Raw genomic sequence first — 18,029 nt, forward strand, 5'->3', positions numbered from 1 at the left:
AGTCCCAATTCTTTTGGGCAACATCTCACAGACATGACAGGGCAATAATGCTCCCATTTAAATAATGCAGCCAGTTGTGGGAGTGTGTTCTGACATGCATGTGTGAGCACAAGCCCAGTGTGTTCTGCCCTCCTCCACCTCTACCTGGTTTTTAAACCCACAAACCCTCGTCCATCAAGGAGGGGTGACCTTTCCATGAGCACATTACAACATGGAGGTTGCTCCTTGTTCACATCTGTATCCTTAGAGTCTAGCAGAGTACCTGCTCACAGTAGGTGCTGAGTAGAGCTTGCTGAGTTAGACCTGCTGAGGTCTAGGAATTCTCCGCTAGACATATAAATTTCAGCTGGTGCACCCTGAAGTTTTGCTTTACAGCTTTGAGCCTCTCCCAGGGGTAGCAGACTGGTTTCACCTCTTTAATTCTACTGTTATCACCCTGGTCCCTCAAGCCACTACCATCTCTTGACTGGCAGCAGCAAGTTCTGCCTCCCAGTTGGTATCCTGCATCTACCTTTGCCCCTTTCAATCCAGTCTCTGTGCGGCAGCCAGAATGATCTTTGAAAACTTAACAGATTTTACTGCCTCTCTGCTTCTCCAATAGCTTCTTATTGCACTTGGAATAAAATACAAACTGGCTCTTCCCACCTCCATAGCACTTAGGCACTACTGAAATTATTTTGTCTGTTCATTTATTGACTCCCTCCTCTCTAGAATGTCAGCTACAGGAAGGCAGGGGCTGTGTCCATCTTCACCACCGTAGCCCCAGTGCTAGGAATGGTGCCTGCCACATGATAAGCACTCACTGTTGAATGGATGAACCTCCAGAGGCAGAGTGTATTTACAAGGATCAGTAACTTCCCCAGGAAACCATGAATGACACACTGGCATTCAACAGCCGGCACCGTTATGATTCAAAGATCTGCTTTAAATCAGAGGAAACTTGGTATCTTTGGACCCTTCAATGTCCTAACAGATCAGTATCACTTAGGAAAGTCAGGAACTAGAGTCCAGTAGTTGTAGCAGGGAGCTAAGAGACAAAGCACTTGGGAACAGAACCTCAGGACCAACTCTTGACTTGCCTCCAGGCTCCTTACTGACACAGCCTGTGCCTCAATTTACCCACCAGACAGCCAGATACACTTCCCCAACTTCTGTGCGTGACAGGAGACGAAATAATTAACAGCTATAGCATACTTAGATCCTCAGATAGGAGGTACTGCAAGCCACACGTCTCATTATTCATAGAACTCTTGATTTGCTGCCAACTGCCAACACAGGCCTCCTCGGCCTTCCCGGGGGCTAACCTGACAGCGGGTACTGCTCAGACAAGTTCAGCACACAAGCGAGGCAGGCATGTGGGGCCTAACAGACGTTGGGTGTCCAAACCTATGTGTCTTGGTTACCAGGTTCAAGAAAAAGTAAGGCGGCCGGGGAGGGGGAGATGAAACAGAGGTGAGAAGCGCAGTTTTGGACTCTGAATAGTTAATTTTGCAGGCTCATGGGAAAACGCCTGCGGATGTGTGCCTACACCGTGTTCTCTCCAGAACACTCATGCAGAGAGGCGGAACAGGGAGGCGACAGTTCAATCAAACCAGAGAGAGGACGGGCGGCCCAGTGGCCAGACCTGTGCAGCATTTAGTTTGGGGAGCTATGAGGGTCAGGATGCTGAGTGGGCGCAGGTGAAGAGACAAGAGGGCACGGGACCTGGAGAGCTGACAGACGATGACAACCACGCCGCCGCGGGGGGTGAGCACCATAGCGGGTGGCTCGGCACCTGTGGAGGCGACCCCCGGGCGAAGGTGAGGACGCTGGAGGGCGGTCGGCGGGGCCGGCGGCGGCGAGCAGCAGGAGGCAGCGGCGGGGCAAGGAGGCCGAGCCCAGCTCAGGGCGCCGTGCCGGGGGCCGGCGGTGGTCCGAGCAGGTTCGGGGGCGCCCTCCGCGGCCCCTCCCCGGGAGACAAAGGGCTGGCGGCTCCCCGGAGCCCCGGCGCGGCGCGGGCCCGGGCGCTGCGGGCGCGGACCGGCCTCGGCTCTTACCTGGGCCGCCCGACCCTGCCGGGCCGGCGGAGCTGCGGGTCCGTGCGCGGCGGCCTGTTCCGGGGCGCGCTCCGCCCGAGCAGCCGCAGCGGCACCAGCAGCAGCGGGAGCGGCCGCCTCAGCCTCCGCCTCCCGCTCCGTGAGTCACCGCGGCGGGCAGGGGAGGTGCCAGGCCGCGGGGGAGGGACCGGCGGAGGGGCGGCATCTGGCTCCGCGCGGGCGGCGGAGGCGCGGCCACCACAGCGCCGGGCGGGGGAAGGAGGGCCGGGTGTCTCGGGGGCGGGGCCTGACGGAGGGGGCGTGGCCCGTGCCTGCGGGCGCTCCCATTGGCTACTAGGTGGGGCGGGGCCACTAGATGGGGGGTGGGACAGTCGCGAGCAGGGCGGGGTCTCCCGGCGGGGTCTCCCTCAGAGCTAAGGGGCGGGGCGGCCAGGGAGGCCGGGGGAGGAGTGGCCCACGAAGGAGGCGGCGGCCTGAGGGCGGAGTCCGGGTTGAGGATGGAGCTGGCGCTGCAGTTCCGCGGCTCTGCGGGTCCCTAGCTTCTCCCGTGATCCCATAAAAATAATGGCCTCTCCCGCCCCCAGGTCTGCGTTGAAGAACGAGAGCAGACAGACGGGGTGGAATCTTCAGTGAGACCGCTTTTCCCAGGACCCCTGAAAAATGTGAAACAGACGAGGATGCAAAACACTCAGAGGCCTGGTGTTCCCGCGTGGTGGAGCTGGGGACGTTGCTACCTGTGGAAGAACAGTTAGGCCCGCCCTTGATTTGGGGCCTAACCCGGAATCGACGGAGCCCAGAGAGCCAGAGCTGGGCGCCGTGGGTTCCCTACACTTAGGATACCATGTGTATTAGTAGTAAGTGCATTTTTCTGGGGAGAAGGGGTCCAGGATTAAAATGTTTCTATAGAGAGCCTGACTCTATCCACCATCTGGATCCGTCTGGCGAGAGTACAGGGAGAAGGCCCATTTTAGGCAAAATCCGAATTGCTTTGAAGGCCCACCTTCCCTTTTAAGGGGACACGTGTCTTTAAGTGCGGTCTCACTTTCGGTGTTTTAACTTAGCTGTTACCTAGTGTGCTGATGCCACGGTTAGGGGCCCTCCTGCCCGGCTTTCCCGCCCTTCTTTTCACCCCTGCCCTGTCCCATCCTCTTTCCCTTCCCTATGCAAGAAGGATATAAGATACTTTCTTTTTTCTTTACTGTCTTGATATTCTGTAATGTTCACAATACTCTTTTGATTTAAAAGCTGTACTTTAGTTACAATTGAGGAATACTGGATCAAAGTCATGAGATTTTGAACTTTTAAAGGCCAGAAATAGTTCTTAATCATGTCTCTATCCCCCTGGGTGTCCAGACTACCAAGCCCATAGCAAGAGCTCAACCAATATTTGCCGATCCAGTGTAGTGGCTGGTTCTTCAAGTTTCCCAGAGTACAACAATGCAAAAAAGTTACACATTCAGATTATTTTTATGTAAATACTGTTGTTTAAACAACTTAATTAAAATTGAACAAGTTGCTTGCTATTCACAGCAACATATAAAAAACACATATGCTTAAGGATGAAGGTGAGAAAGGAATGCAGAAAATGAAAATGTGTCACTGTAAGAAAATGGATGCTTTTCCTTTTTACAATTTTTCATAAATACATTTTTTTATTATCATTAATCTACAATTACATGAAGAACATTATGGTTACTAGACTCCCCCCTTCACCAAGTCCCCCTCCAACAAACCCCATTACAGTCACTGTCCATAGGCGTAGTAAGATGCTGTAGAATCACTACTTGTCTTCTCTGTGTTGCACATCCCTCCCTACGCCCCCCCAACATTATACATGCTAATCGTAAGGCCCCTTTCTTTTTCCCTGACTTATCCCTCCCTTCCCACCCCTCCTGCCCAGTCCCTTTCCCTTTGGTAACTGTTAGTCCATTCTTGGGTTCTGTGAGTCTGCTGCTGTTTTGTTCCTTCAGTTTTCCTTTGTTCTTATACACCACATACGAGTGAAATCATTTGGTACTTGTCTTTCTCTGCCTGGCTTATTTCACTGAGCATAATACCCTCTAGCTCCATCCATGTTGTTGCAAATGGTCGGATTTTTTTTCTTCTTATAGCTGAATAATATTCCATTGTGTATATGTACCACAACTTCTTTATCCATTCATCTATCATAAATATATTGTTTTTATAGTTCAAAATTAAAATAAATTCATCAACACAGCCAGTCCCTCAACTACCCCATTAGCTTGGAGTTGGAAAATTCTGCATTTGTAAATAGCAGTATTACTTCAGAGTTAACTCAGGCCTCACCCATCTGTAGGGTCTTAGAATGAAACATTGAAGGCTTAGGAAGTAGGGAACATCCATTAGTGTTGACATCCCAGCACCATCTCCCCCTTGGGGAACTGCTCCAATTTAGCCTCTACCCCCAGAGGTGCTGATGAGGCTACCAATCCCAGTATTCTACTCTTTACCCTCCATAAAAAAACAAATAGTGGAAACATGGGACCTAAGTGGAACAATCCAAGTGCTACAGTCTCTTGACTATTGGCTAAGAAGTAGGATGTGACCCAAGCTGAACCAATCTGAGTCCTTCCCTGAAACTTTCTGAATTGGAAATGAAGAGAAGTTATCTCTTTCCTATTGGATCAAGAGCTATAAAGATGTGGCCTCAGTAATGTTAGCATCATCCTCTACCTACCACATGGTAAATTCTGAAAGAACAGCAGTTACCACAGAAGCAGAAATCAACGGAGTGAATAGGAACGGGAGAGAGGAGAGAAACACCTAACAGAGTGTGTTCTATGAGTTCAGGAGACCTTGCACCAGCTCTGCTCACCATCTTACACGTAACAGGTCTCCAAATCTGCCTCCCCTTCAGCAACTTAAGACTTCACCCAGTTGCTTACACCAGAAATTTAAAAGGGTATCCTTGACACCAACCAGTTCATCATCCTTCTATCCAGTCCATATTGTTTTCACCCCCAAACAGTATCTTCCCACTTCCCCCCATCTCCACGTCTCTGCCCCAGTTTAACCCCTCATCAGCTCTACCTTCCCAGTACCAGCATGGCCATAAATTGCAGGAGGACAAAGAGGTAACTGTGTACCACTCCCACCTAACACAGTACCTGGCACAAGCAGATGCTCAACAAATATTATTGCATGAAAAAATAAATGTGTAGATACCTGACTTTCCCTCCCATGAGCCAGCCATTCCTACTTTCCCACCTCCACCCCCAACTCCAATACTCTCAACCATCTCCTCACTCTTCCCTCATTAAAATGTGATTCTGTACTTTATCTTTTTAGATTTGGAGAGGGCCTCTCTGTGTTCCCAGATATATGTGTATCTTTAAATAGTTGCTTTCTGGGGCAAAAAAATTCTCTATCCTCTATACCAAAGAGATAACTATAACAGTAAAATTTTCAGACCAGGCATGAAACAACAGTGGAACCACAGCAGGTTGCAGGGAAGGAAGGCTATTTTGAAGTAGTTATGGCAAGAGTGGTCTCAAATCTTACCCCCTAAGAAGTCCTTCCTGCCTGCAAGTTGAGCAGGTGCAAGGTGAGAATGGATGAGAAAGAGACTTTGTAATAAATAAGAGATTTTCCAGTAAATTAAAAATGAGAACTAATTCTTTCTGTGTTTTAAGGACCAAATTTTAAACAGTTTCCAATACTATAGAAAGTATAAATGAAATGTCTTTTGCTTTGGTTCCTATGTTTGCATCCTGTTTATACTCAGAGTAGCTCTCACTGGGGACAGACACTATGGTAAGGAGGCTAAGTGCACAGCAGGCAGACTGCCACATTCGTGAGCCATTTTCCCGTGTTTCACCTTGGCAAATAACCTGTCATCTAATTTTACTTTGGGGATAATAAGGAATTATTTAACACAATGATGATTTTGTAGATCAATGAATATATGTATTTTGTGTCACGAGTGGGGTATGCGCAGCTGTGAGTACCGGGCTCTCTGCCAGCCTGTCCCCAGAGTGTTGGTTTCTGCAGCATCTGATGTGTAGATCCTTCCTACATCACAAAACCCTGCTTATATTGCACTTGGGAAGAGTATAAAGAAATACGTATTCACTTCTTTGGCTGAGTGTTTTGATAGGCCAACATGTCTTGTAAGTGTATTTTGTTTGTGCAGCCTCAAACATTCTAATCACCTAGTAAAGACAGACTAACATAAGAGCTCATTTTGGATCCAAATGCTCTGCTCATTAACCTTTAAGTACAGTAGTCTGTTTATCCTGCTGGTTATTGTCCAATTAAGAATAAAAGATTACCATCCCTAAGAGCAAATAGCTTCTGCTCTTTGGGAATGAATAATAAGCAGTTGCCTCCACCCCTCTCTCCCGTATCAATGCATCTCACATCTGTAAATGCTGCAATATTATCAGTGTATTCCGATGAGACTGAAAAGGCCATCCTGACAAGCCATTCCTTCCTCCCCCTATCAAGGTACAGACTGCCCAGTAGTTTATTGTAAACAAGTAGTGCGGCCTGTTACCATTAAGTACTTGTAGCTTTGCTCCCCTTCACTGTTTTAAGGGTGAAAATTTTCAAACCTACCTGAGACTTATCATTAACGCTCCTGTTTCACATTCATGTTTAGCTAGGGGTCTTCTTAATCCTTGTGTTACTTGTAAGACTGAGGTTGGCTTTGCAGTAATGTGACAGCCACTTAGATTGTGTGTGTTGGTCCAGAAGAGATTGCTCAATCTAAATGAACTCTGCGGTTTTGTCTTCTCCACACCCTCCATCCCTCACTTTCTTCAGTACTGTTCTTCAGAGAAATTACTTCCCATCAGCAGTATTTGCTCCCAGCTGGTGAATCAGATGGGGCTTTTTTTTTTTTTATAGTTAATAAACACTAAGGCTGAGGGCGGGAAATCTACACCCCAGTGACACTAATGAAGAGGCTCCCATGAAAGCTCATGTGAAGGAGACGGGCATGGTGAAAACGCCCTGGGACCCCAGAGGACTCCCTCTTCTCCCACGTGCTGTAGAACAGAGAGTAATGATTATTAATTATTTAGGCAAAGAACATGAGAGCCAACACAGGCAAAAAAAAAAAAAGGAAGTTCACTCTAGGACCCTCTGCTGAAATCACTTTAATTAGCCCAGGCTATAGAGCCAAGGGAAATAGACCAAGATACTTAGTAGCTGACGATTTTTTAAAATTCTCTACCACTTTTTTCCTTTTCAAAAATAAAACACAGCTTAGGTTATATCTGTATACACTGGCAACAGACTGCAATATGAAAATGAGACAGGTTCCATAGGCTCCCTTCCGTGATATCATGGGGTTGGGTGGGGGGGAGGCACGCAGGAGGCCCTCAGCCAGCTCCTCACAGGATCTGCTGAACCCTGAGGCTCTGAGTTCCAGGTCTCCCCTCGAGATGCATTTTTCTTGTTCACGTGCAGTGCGGACATAAAAGCTCTACATAAAGTTGAAGTTCCATCCTCTCTGATTTTATTTTCTTTGTACTCTGGACTGAAACCTTCATGAGATTTTCATTTCAAATTTCGAACCTCATGTCATTCCTGGTAGGTTTTACCTCTTCTCTGTATATATCATGGTAACTAGAACCGTTTCTCCCTAGTAGATAGGCTGTGACCCTATTTTGAAAAGTTAAGAACCCAGCAGCTGACTCACAGAACACAAGCATGGACTAGCAGTTACCAAAGGGAAAGAGGTTGGGGAGGGTGGGCAGGAAGGGAGGAAGAAGGGGATTAAGGGGTATTATGATTAGCACACATAATATAGGGGGGTAGGGGAATGCAGTATAGCACAGAGAAGACAAATAGTGACTCTATAATGGACAGTGACTATAATGGGGTATGTGGTGGGGACTTGATAATAGGGGGGATTGTAGTAACCACAATGTTGCTCATGTGAAATTTTCACAAGACTGTATATCAGTGATACCTTAACAGAAAAAACTGCATGCAAAAAACAAATAAATAAAAAGTTAAGAACCCAAAAAGGCATAGTTTTTAATCTTATTTTCAGATTTGGGGACTATCTTCGTTCGCTTAAAATATCAGTAGTTCTATAGTCCAACCATCCACATTGTCAGTCCCTCTGCAGCCAATGATATTTCTAACTAAGCAACATTTAGAAATCTAACTCTCATTACTACTACAACTAACCTGGCTCTGCGACTAACAAAAGACATTGTGTTCCCTTTACAGTTATCTTTTTCTGATCTTGTTCCAATATTCACACTGCCTTACACTAAGTCAGGACCTTTCAACTGAACTGATTCAGATTTTCATCAACATCACACATGCCCTATTAAGTATCTCCTGGCTTTTGTTCCTAGATTTTTCAGTCAATCACTCATTTAAGGAATATTTATTGAGTGCTTCCCAGGCTCATGCCACTATGCTAGGGCATGGGGGAAAGGAGCAAATGACACAAACTGTCCTTGCACTCACAACAAGTAAGACAGACACCAAAAATGAGTTACGCCATTGAACAAATCATTGCAATTAGAATTAAGTGCTAACAACTGAAATACAATGGGCTGTGCAACCATATGATGGGAACTCTTACCTTGTATAAGGCTCAAGGAAAGCTTCCTTGGGAAAGTACCATTTGAGGCTAGGTAGAAGTTAACTAAGCAAAGAGTGGGGAGAAGAAGAGAGCACACAGTGGGACTAGCCTATTAAAAGACCATGAAGAGGAAAGAGCATGGTGAGATTCTAACAACAGAAAGAAGGCTAGGGAACGCGAGACAGAGTGATGGGGAAAGAGGCCAGGTCCAGATCATACAGGGCTTTAGAGGTCATGCTAAACATTTGGTTTTTATTCCCAAAGTATTGAGAACTATGAAAAGGTTTAATCAGAGATGTGACATGGTTAGATTTGTGTCTAAATAGATAACTATGGCTTTAGGATGGAGAATGGACTGAAATGGAACAAGCCATTGCTGTATAACAAACCACTTCAAAATTTAGTACCTTAAACAAGCATTTATGTGTTTTGCCCACGGTTCTGCAAATTGCCTGCTGTGGGTCTACTTCAGGTTGCGGGGTGACTATGAGTCTGCTGGGTTGGCTGGGATCAGTACAGTTTATGGACTGGAATTAAATCTGTTCCAAATATCTCCTCACTTTCCTTGGACCAGAGGTAACACAGGGCATATTCCTTTTATGATGAGTGACATAAGAACAAGAGCACCAAGCCAAATTGTGAAAGTATCCTGGCAACCTCTTCTGGAGTCACATTCATAAATATTCCATTGGCCAAATCCAGTCTCATGGCCAGCACTGGAACAGTGGGATAAGGAAGTATATTCCACCTCAAAGAAGGAGGTATGAATAAGTATTTTTTGAGTAATACTCCATCAAAGCAGCTATGATCAAAGCATTTTCCACTACAATGGAAACTAAATAAATGATAAGTTATTACTTTCCTCATCCCAAATTACCTTGTTTTAGCCCCAAAACAATTGCTTTAACTCTCCCAAAAGCTTTAACAGACTGGGTGTAAAAACTGGTTTGACATTATCAGCTTAGAATTACTTTGATCATGTGGGACGCAGCAAAGGCACTAAGAGGAAAATAAATAGCAATCCAGGCCTATTTAAAGAAGGAAGAACAATCCCAAATGAATAGAGTAAATTCACAATTATTGAAACTGGAAAAAGAAGAACAAACGAGGCACAAAGTCAGCAGAAGGAGGGACATAAAGATGAAAACAATAGAAAAAATTAATGAAACCAAGAGTTGGTTCTTGGAGAAAAAAAAAATAGATAAACCCTTACACAGATTTATTAAGAAAAAAAGAGAATCTACACATATAGACTCAGAAATGAGACAGGAAAAATCACGATGGGCACCACAGAAATACAAAGAATTATTACAGAATACTATGAAAATCTATATGCTAACAAACTGGATGACCTAGAAGAAATGGACAACTTTCTAGAAAAATACAACCTTCCAAGACTGACCCAAGAAGAAACAGAAAATCTAAACAGACCAATTACCATCAATGAAATTGAATCAGTAATCAAAAAACTACCCAAGAACAAAATCCTGGGGCCAGATGGATTCACTGCTGAATGCCATCAGACATTTAGAGAAGACATAATACCCATTCTCCTTAATGTTTTCCAAACACTAGAAAAGGAGGGAATACTTCCCAACTCATTCTATGAAGCCAGCATCATTCTAATACCAAAACAAGGCAAAGACACCACAAAAAAAGAAAATTCAGAGCAATATCCCTGATGAACATAGATGCAAAGATACCCAACAAAATATTAGCAAACCAAATTCAAAAATACATCAAGAGGATCATACACCATGATCAAGTGGGGTTCATCTCAGGGATGCAAAGATGGTACAACATTCGAAAATTCATCAACATCATCCACCAGATCAACAAAAAGAAGGACAAAAACCACATGATCATCTCCATAGATGCTGACAAAGCATTCGACAAAATTCAACATCCATTCATGATAAAAACTCTCAACAAAATGAGTATGGAGGGCAAGTACCTCAACATAATAAAGGCCATATATGACAAACCCACAGCCAACATCATACTTAACAGTATTGTACTGTAAGTATCTGCTTACATAGTTAATTCCTCCACTTTTTAGTTTTATATCTCCTGGATTTAGAGCAGTGTCTATCACATAAAAAAGTAGAGATTTGCTTATTGAATAAATGGCCAAATGATCATGTCACACCTACTTCTAAAAAATTTGAAAATGCTCACAATAAAAGATACATTGCTATTAAGACAAGTAAGATAAAAGTAAAAGGATAGCTTTGCAGTAATCTATAATTTGTTTATAAAAAAGTTAAATTCTTGGAAAACCCACTGATTCAAAATAATTATTTTCCTTAATGCTAGGTGTGGTAATATGTACTCATACCCTTTTTCAAAATGTTTGCCTGGTTTTCTAAGTCAGATATTTCAATCTCGACATTTTGTTTCATCAAAAGTTCTCTTTTCTTTGTTATGGCATACTCATTATTGAAGTCTGTAATTTCCTTAATAAATTTTTCCTCTTCCTCTGTCATTTTTTTCTTTGTAGTATCAAAAGTTGAGAAGCTGAAAGTTTTTGCCCTAAGACTGGGAACAAGACAAGGATGCCCACTCTTCCTGCTTTTATTCAACATAGTACTGGAGGGCCTAACCATGGCAATCAGACAACACAAAGAAATAAAAGGCCAGATTGGTAAGAAAGAAGTTAAACTGTCATTGTTTGCAGATGACATGATATTGTACACAGAAAACCCTAAAGACCCCACTCCAAAACTTCTAGAACTAATATCTGAATTTAGCAAAGTTGCAGGATATAAAATTAATACACAGAAATCTGTTGCATTCCTATACACTAATGATGAACTAGCAGAAAGAGTAATCAGGAAAACAATTCCATTCACAATTGCATCAAAAAGAATAAAATACCTAGGAATAAACCTAACCAAGGAAGTGAAAGACATATACCCTGAAAACTACAAGACACTCTTAGGAGAAATTGAAGAGGACACTAATAAATGGAAATTCATCCCATGCTCTTGAGTAGGAAGAACTAGTATTGTCAAAATGACCATCCAGCTTAAAGCAATCTACAGATTTAATGCAATCCCTACCAATATACGGACAGCATTCTTCAACAAACTGGAACAAATAGTTCTAAAATTCATATGGAACCACAAAAGACCTCAAATATCCAAAGCAATCCTGAGAAGGGAGAATAAATCCAGAGGAATCTTGCTTCCCAACTCCAAGCTCTACTACAAAGCCACGGTAATCAAGACAATTTGGTACTGGCACAAGAACAGATGCATAGACCAGTGGGACAGAATAGAGAGCCCAGATATTAACCCAAGTATATATGGTCAATTAATATACGATAAAGGAGCCATGGACATACAATGGGGAAATGACAGCCTCTTCAACAGCTGCATGTAAGAGAATGAAACTGGATTACTGTCTAACTCCATACACAAAAGTAAACTCAAAATGGATCAAAGACTTGAATGTAAGTCATGAAACCATAAAACTCTTAGAAGAAAAATAGGCAAAACCCTCTTGAATATAAGCATGAATAACTTCTTCATGAACATATCTCCCCAGGCAAGGGAAACAAAAGCAAAAATGAGTAAGTGGGACTATACCAAACTAAAAAGCTTCTGTAAAGCAAAGGACACCATCAGCAGAACAAAAAGGCATCCTATAATATGGGAGAATATATTCATAAATGACATATTCAATAAGGGGTTGACACCCAAAATATACAAAGAGCTCATGCACCTCAACAAACAAAAAGCAAATAAACCAATTAAAAAATGGGCAGAGGATCTGAACAGACACTTCTCCAAAGAAATTCAGATGGCCAACAGGCATGTGAAAAGATGCTACACATTGCTAATTATCACAGAAATGCAAACTAAAACCACAATGAGATATCACCTCACACCAGTTAGGATGGCCATCATCGAAAAGACAACCAACATCATATGTTGGTGAGGTTGTGGAGAAAGGGGAACCCTCCTGCACTGCTGGTGGGAATGTAAATTAGTTCAAACATTGTGGAAAGCAGTATGGAGGTTCCTCAAAAAGCTCAAAATAGAAATACCATTTGACCCAGGATTTCCACTCCTAGGAATTTACCCTAAGAATGCAGGAGCCCAGTTTGAAAAAGACATATGCACCCCTATGTTTATTGCAGCACTATTTACAATAGCCAAGACATGGAAGCAACCTAAGTGTCCATCAGCAGATGAATGGATAAAGATGTGGTACATATACACAATGGAATATTAGTCAGTCATAAGAAGAAAACAAATCCTACCATTTGCAACAACATGGATGGAGCTAGAGGGTATTATGCTCAGTGAAATAAGCCAGGCAGAGAAAGACAAGTATCAAATGATTTCACTCTTCTGTGGAGGATAAGAACAAAGAAAAACCTGAAGGAACAAAATAGCAGCAGAGTCACAGAACCCAAGAATGGACTAACAGTAACCAAAGGGAAAGGGACTAGAGAGGGTGGGTGGAAAGGGAGGGATAAGGGGAAAAGGGTGTTATGATTAGCACATATAATGTAGGGGGGAGCACGGGGAAGGCAGTACAGCACAGAGAAGACAAGTGGTGATTCTACAGCATCTTACTATGCTGATGGACAGTGACTGTAATGGGGTATGTGGGGGGGACTTGATAATGGGAGAATCTAGTAACCACAATGTTGCTCTTGTAATTCTATATTAACTATACCAAAAAAAAAAAAGCATAAAAAAAAAAAAACCAGCGCCTGGGCACAACCCCAGAAAAAAAAAAAAAAGAATTACTTTGATCATTTACAGAACAGTTTAGGGCCTTGACCCTGATTTTTTCACTTAGTCTATGGATGCAGATGTGTGCGCCTGATTGTACATGGGCGGTCAGAAGCACATGCTTTAACAATGAATGCTTTTATAAGTATTTAGATACAAACTGACCTCGTTTCACACTCACTTCCATATGAACATCAGTCTCTTCCCGGCAGGGTCGGCTCCACCTGCCAAGGACTGCTCGCTCTTCTGTTGGTCGATCCAAAGTCCCCGATCGTACAATGGGTTCCAAGTGGAAAGGACAGAAAGGCATGGTAGGTACTCCGTTTGTGGTGGGCCGCTCTGGCACAGTGCTACGTATGCTAACCGATTTTTAGATATATATATTTTTTGTTATTTGAGGGAAAAGGAAAATCTTTTTTTTCCCCGAAGTCCTGATTTCTTATCTCACATTATTGGGCTCAGCTTTACCAGGGATTCATGCTTTTCTTTCCCTCCTGCAGGTAGGCAATTGGCATTCACAGCAATAGTCCTGGGCCTTTAATATGAAGCTAGTCTTGCTGTGGACATCAGTATTTTTGGTGGCGAGTGAGGCTGAGGGGAGAGTCCATGGAAGTTGGGAGCAGCCCTGGGAAGTGAAAGTGAACTATTTTCAGCTAAATTCAAGTGGAGGCAGGTCACTTGAAGAATCCAAAGGTTTAGCAAAAATCTTAGACTGACTTTAATGAGTAGTTAGACTGATATAGCTACAGGCTTCAGGCGGTAGACCAAACCTATTGAGGATCTCCCCCGGGATATAAAAAGCAGCTTACATAGCTTGCCTTGTGAAGTAGCATCAGCTTCTTCATGCCCCCTGCACAGTGCTCAGCATGGAGCATTTCTGCTCATCTTACTAATTGGTCGCTGAGTACAGACAGAACAGAAAGGGACACTTATTGCACTCAGTAGAAAAGCTTTCTTGGAAAAGAGCAGAAGACAGGCTCACAGAGAAGAGGCAGGAGTCCTCAAGCAAGCAAACAGGTGACAATTATGACTTTTTAAAATAACTTTGAGCAGGCAATTTCCATTAATTTCTTTTCAGAGTAGGAGACGAAAAGAAACAGCATATTAAAGGGTCTGCAGTGTTAGGAAAAGATAAAGGGACTAGTTTCAATATGCCTTCCATTTCTGCTGCTAATGACACTCTGCTGAAAAAGACTATAATATTAACATACAATTCTCATAAACCCAATAATATTCTTCCATTAGGATGTCTTGGGTTATTTTAAGATCTCTTCAGCACAACTTGTATCATTAAAATGAAATATAACAACAAAAAAAAATTATCTCACCTCCAGAAAAGGAAGACAGAAGTAACAGAATTGTAGGCTTTTCCCCACAGTAGGTATTCCTAACTAATTTTATGATCTTAATTTTCCATTATTCCAAATATGCAGAACATGCACACAAGCTTCCCTTAGGCAAACACAATGCCTCCATCTCATTTAGTATTCTTAAAATGCATATTTTAAGATTATACAGTTCTTATACTGCAGTTTCAAAGCAATTCATACATCTAATAACCATTTTCCACTAAATATCTATATGAATATTTGGAAGGCAACCTGACAAAATGGGAGAAAAAATTAAGTATAAAAGAGTGGCAGACTTAAAACTAGAAATGTTTCAGGACATGCTACCCAGAAATATGTCACCTTGGCATATTTGGTATTTTAAGCTGAAGGAATTTGAGAATATGGTATGTGTGGACAGGACTTCTGACTTTCCCCTAAAGCAGGTCAGAAAACCCTCATGTGAGAGGTCCTCTCCCAATGCCTGCAGGGAAGGAGCAACCTTATCTTCCAAAACAAAGGACATAGAGAGACATCTGAACAAACAGATCTTGCTTCTTCCCCAGTTTACTACATCTCACCTACCTTCATCCACCACATCTTTCCAGGACTTCTCACTCTTCATCAAACCTAGCATAAAACACTCAGGAGTAACGGTTTCTCTGGGTTTTTACTTTCTTATGAAGGCTTCATGACATGCAAAACTCTTGGCAAATACATTTGTATGGTTTTCTCTCATTCACTTGTCTTTTGTTATAGGGGTCCCAGTCAAAAACATAAAAGAGTAAAATTTTTCCACCCCCTACCAGACTATTCCAGTTTTCTCTCCATTTAATATTCTCCAAAACAACTAATTGATAACACAAACATTTTAATGAGATATGCAGGTCACAAGATGAGGTAAAAAATTATAGAGATCATTTAGATCAAACTGTATAGATCAGAATTATATCCAAGCATATTATTCTTTACAGTATATATACACATTCTGAAATAACGTTTCTAAGGACCCAGCTAACTATGATAGAGCCACAGATACCCTTTTTCATTGTTATGACTATTAAAACACAATTTTATTGTGAAATAAACCTCTTGGTGATGCAGCTGGATACCTACAGCTTTATTGATTACATAAAAACTTAAGAGGCATTAAAAAAAAAAAGGACTCTACCCATTTCAGAAAATTCAACAAAAAGAGCCAAGTCATGTCTGGCATGTATCAGCACTCAGCAAATGTCTGACATGAGAATAAATGACATCACACTCAGACGAGGTAGCAGAAACCTTCCTCAGCTCCCACATAGCAATTACTAAGATTTTTCCACAATACATTTTCTTCTAATTTCAAGGCCTAATCCCCACCAGGGAAAAGCACAATTTTGAGTTTTCAAATCAAAATGTGTCCAGTGCTTTGATCATAACAAAACTGACTTGGCACAACCGATGTCCCACCCCGGCAAGAGCAACACTGCAGGCGGTTGTAAATGGCTTGTGGGAGCAGATGTGCCACGAGTGAAGTCAGACTCCCAAAGAGAAGCACGCACACAGTGAGCAATGCACGCAGGAGAGCGCAGGCTCATGTCCCCCACTTCTCCTCCAAGCTCACAAGCTCAAGACAAGAGTCCATATTTTCCTTTCTGAGAAGGGAGAGTGGATTTTGATATGTCTAAATGTACTCCTGTATATGGAGTCTTGCTCATGGTATTTTTTTTTCTATTTTTGCAGAGGAACAAACTACTCATACTTCTGGAAGATAAAATGAACAGAAATGCCACAAAGCTGAAATTAAGAGACTGAGATTCTGTCTGCTTGCTTCAAATGTGCAAAAGTCCTTTCCTGAGTAAAAATAAAATACAATTGACCTTGAACAACACAGGTTTGAACTGCCCAGTCCACTTATACATGGATTTTTTTCAATAGATATATTGGACAACTTTTTAGAGATTTGTAACCATTAGAAAAAACATTTTTCCTCTAGCTTACTTTAAGAATACAGCACATAATACATACACAAAATGTGTTAACTGTTTATGTTATCAGTAAGGCTTCCAGCCAACAGCAGGCTATTAGTAGTTAAGTTTTTGGGAAGTCAAAAGTTACACATGGATTTTTGATTGCTTGGGGGTTGGTAGCCCTAATTCCTACCCTGATCAAGGGTCAATTATAGTTAAATAAAGGAGTACAAGCTCAGAGCTTTATAAACCAAATCTAAGGTACAATTTACCAAGATCTAGAATAAACTTGATGTAAAATTTGAAATGCTAACAACGTTATCTTTTTTAAGATGTGGTAGTAAAAGCACCACATTTTCTAAGATGATGGTCTAAGCATACAGTTAAAGCAATCAGTTATGATCTAATCCAGGCCAAATATTTGCTTTTACCTAAATTACTTCTTTGGTTATCACTGCAGGTAACTGCCTCTGTTTTCAACTTGGCCTGAGTACTGGAGGAGTGCCATACCTACAGGTTTTTTTTCCTATAATGTGAAAAAAAAAAAAGAAAAAAAAATTCTTAAACTCCTCTTATAGGAAAGTACAGCCCCATGTAATGTGACAATTAAGCAGCTACAAAAAGTAGTAACCAGACCTACTAAGACATTTTGGAGTAAACAAACATAATTAAGATAATTTAAGCTCTTAAACCATGTTTTGAAACTATGGCTGTAACACAAAATCAGGGCCCTTCTGTGGGAAGACTTCAAAAGTTCAGTCATCCCTCTCAAATTACCAGCAACATTCTTCAATGAATTGGAACAAATAATTCAAAAATTCATATGGAAACACCAAAGACCCCGAATAGCCAAAGCAATCCTGAAAAAGAAGAATAAAGTAGGGGGGATCTCACTCCCCAACTTCAAGCTCTACTACAAAGCCATAGTAATCAAGACAATTTGGTACTGGCACAAGAACAGAGCCACAGACCAGTGGAACAGATTAGAGACCCCAGAAATTAACCCAAACATATATGGTCAATTAATATTTGATAAAGGAGCCATGGACATACAATGGCAAAATGACAGTCTCTTCAACAGATGGTGCTGGCAAAACTGGACAGCTACATGTAGGAGAATGAAACTGGACCATTGTCTAACCCCATATACAAAGGTAAACTCAAAATGGATCAAAGACCTGAATGTAAGTCACGAAACCATTAAACTCTTGGAAAAAAACATAGGCAAAAACCTCTTAGACATAAACATGAGTGATCTCTTCTTGAACATATCTCCCCGGGCAAGGAAAACAACAGCAAAAATGAGCAAGTGGGACTACATTAAGCTGAAAAGCTTCTGTACAGCGAAAGACACCATCAATAGAACAAAAAGGAACCCTACAGTATGGGAGAATATA

The 18,029-nt window shown here is 42.2% G+C and overlaps 1 protein-coding gene across 3 annotated transcripts in view; it reads right to left on the minus strand.

Moving 5' to 3' along the window:
* The window catches only part of CTNNBIP1 (catenin beta interacting protein 1), a 43,019-nt gene extending 40,813 nt beyond the window's left edge, over positions 1-2,206 (minus strand). Inside the window, exon 1 of one of the 3 annotated variants that reach the window (XM_073233164.1) lies at positions 2,037-2,206. The gene's annotated coding sequence lies outside the window, so the exon portion shown is untranslated. The remainder of the gene's footprint in view (positions 1-2,036) is intronic. The other 2 variants (XM_036999886.2, XM_036999887.2) reach the window with 2 other exon arrangements.
* Positions 2,207-18,029: the final 15,823 nt, after the last annotated feature.

Source organism: Manis javanica, chromosome 4 (assembly GCF_040802235.1).
Source record: "Manis javanica isolate MJ-LG chromosome 4, MJ_LKY, whole genome shotgun sequence".
Lineage (NCBI taxonomy): Eukaryota > Metazoa > Chordata > Mammalia > Pholidota > Manidae > Manis > Manis javanica.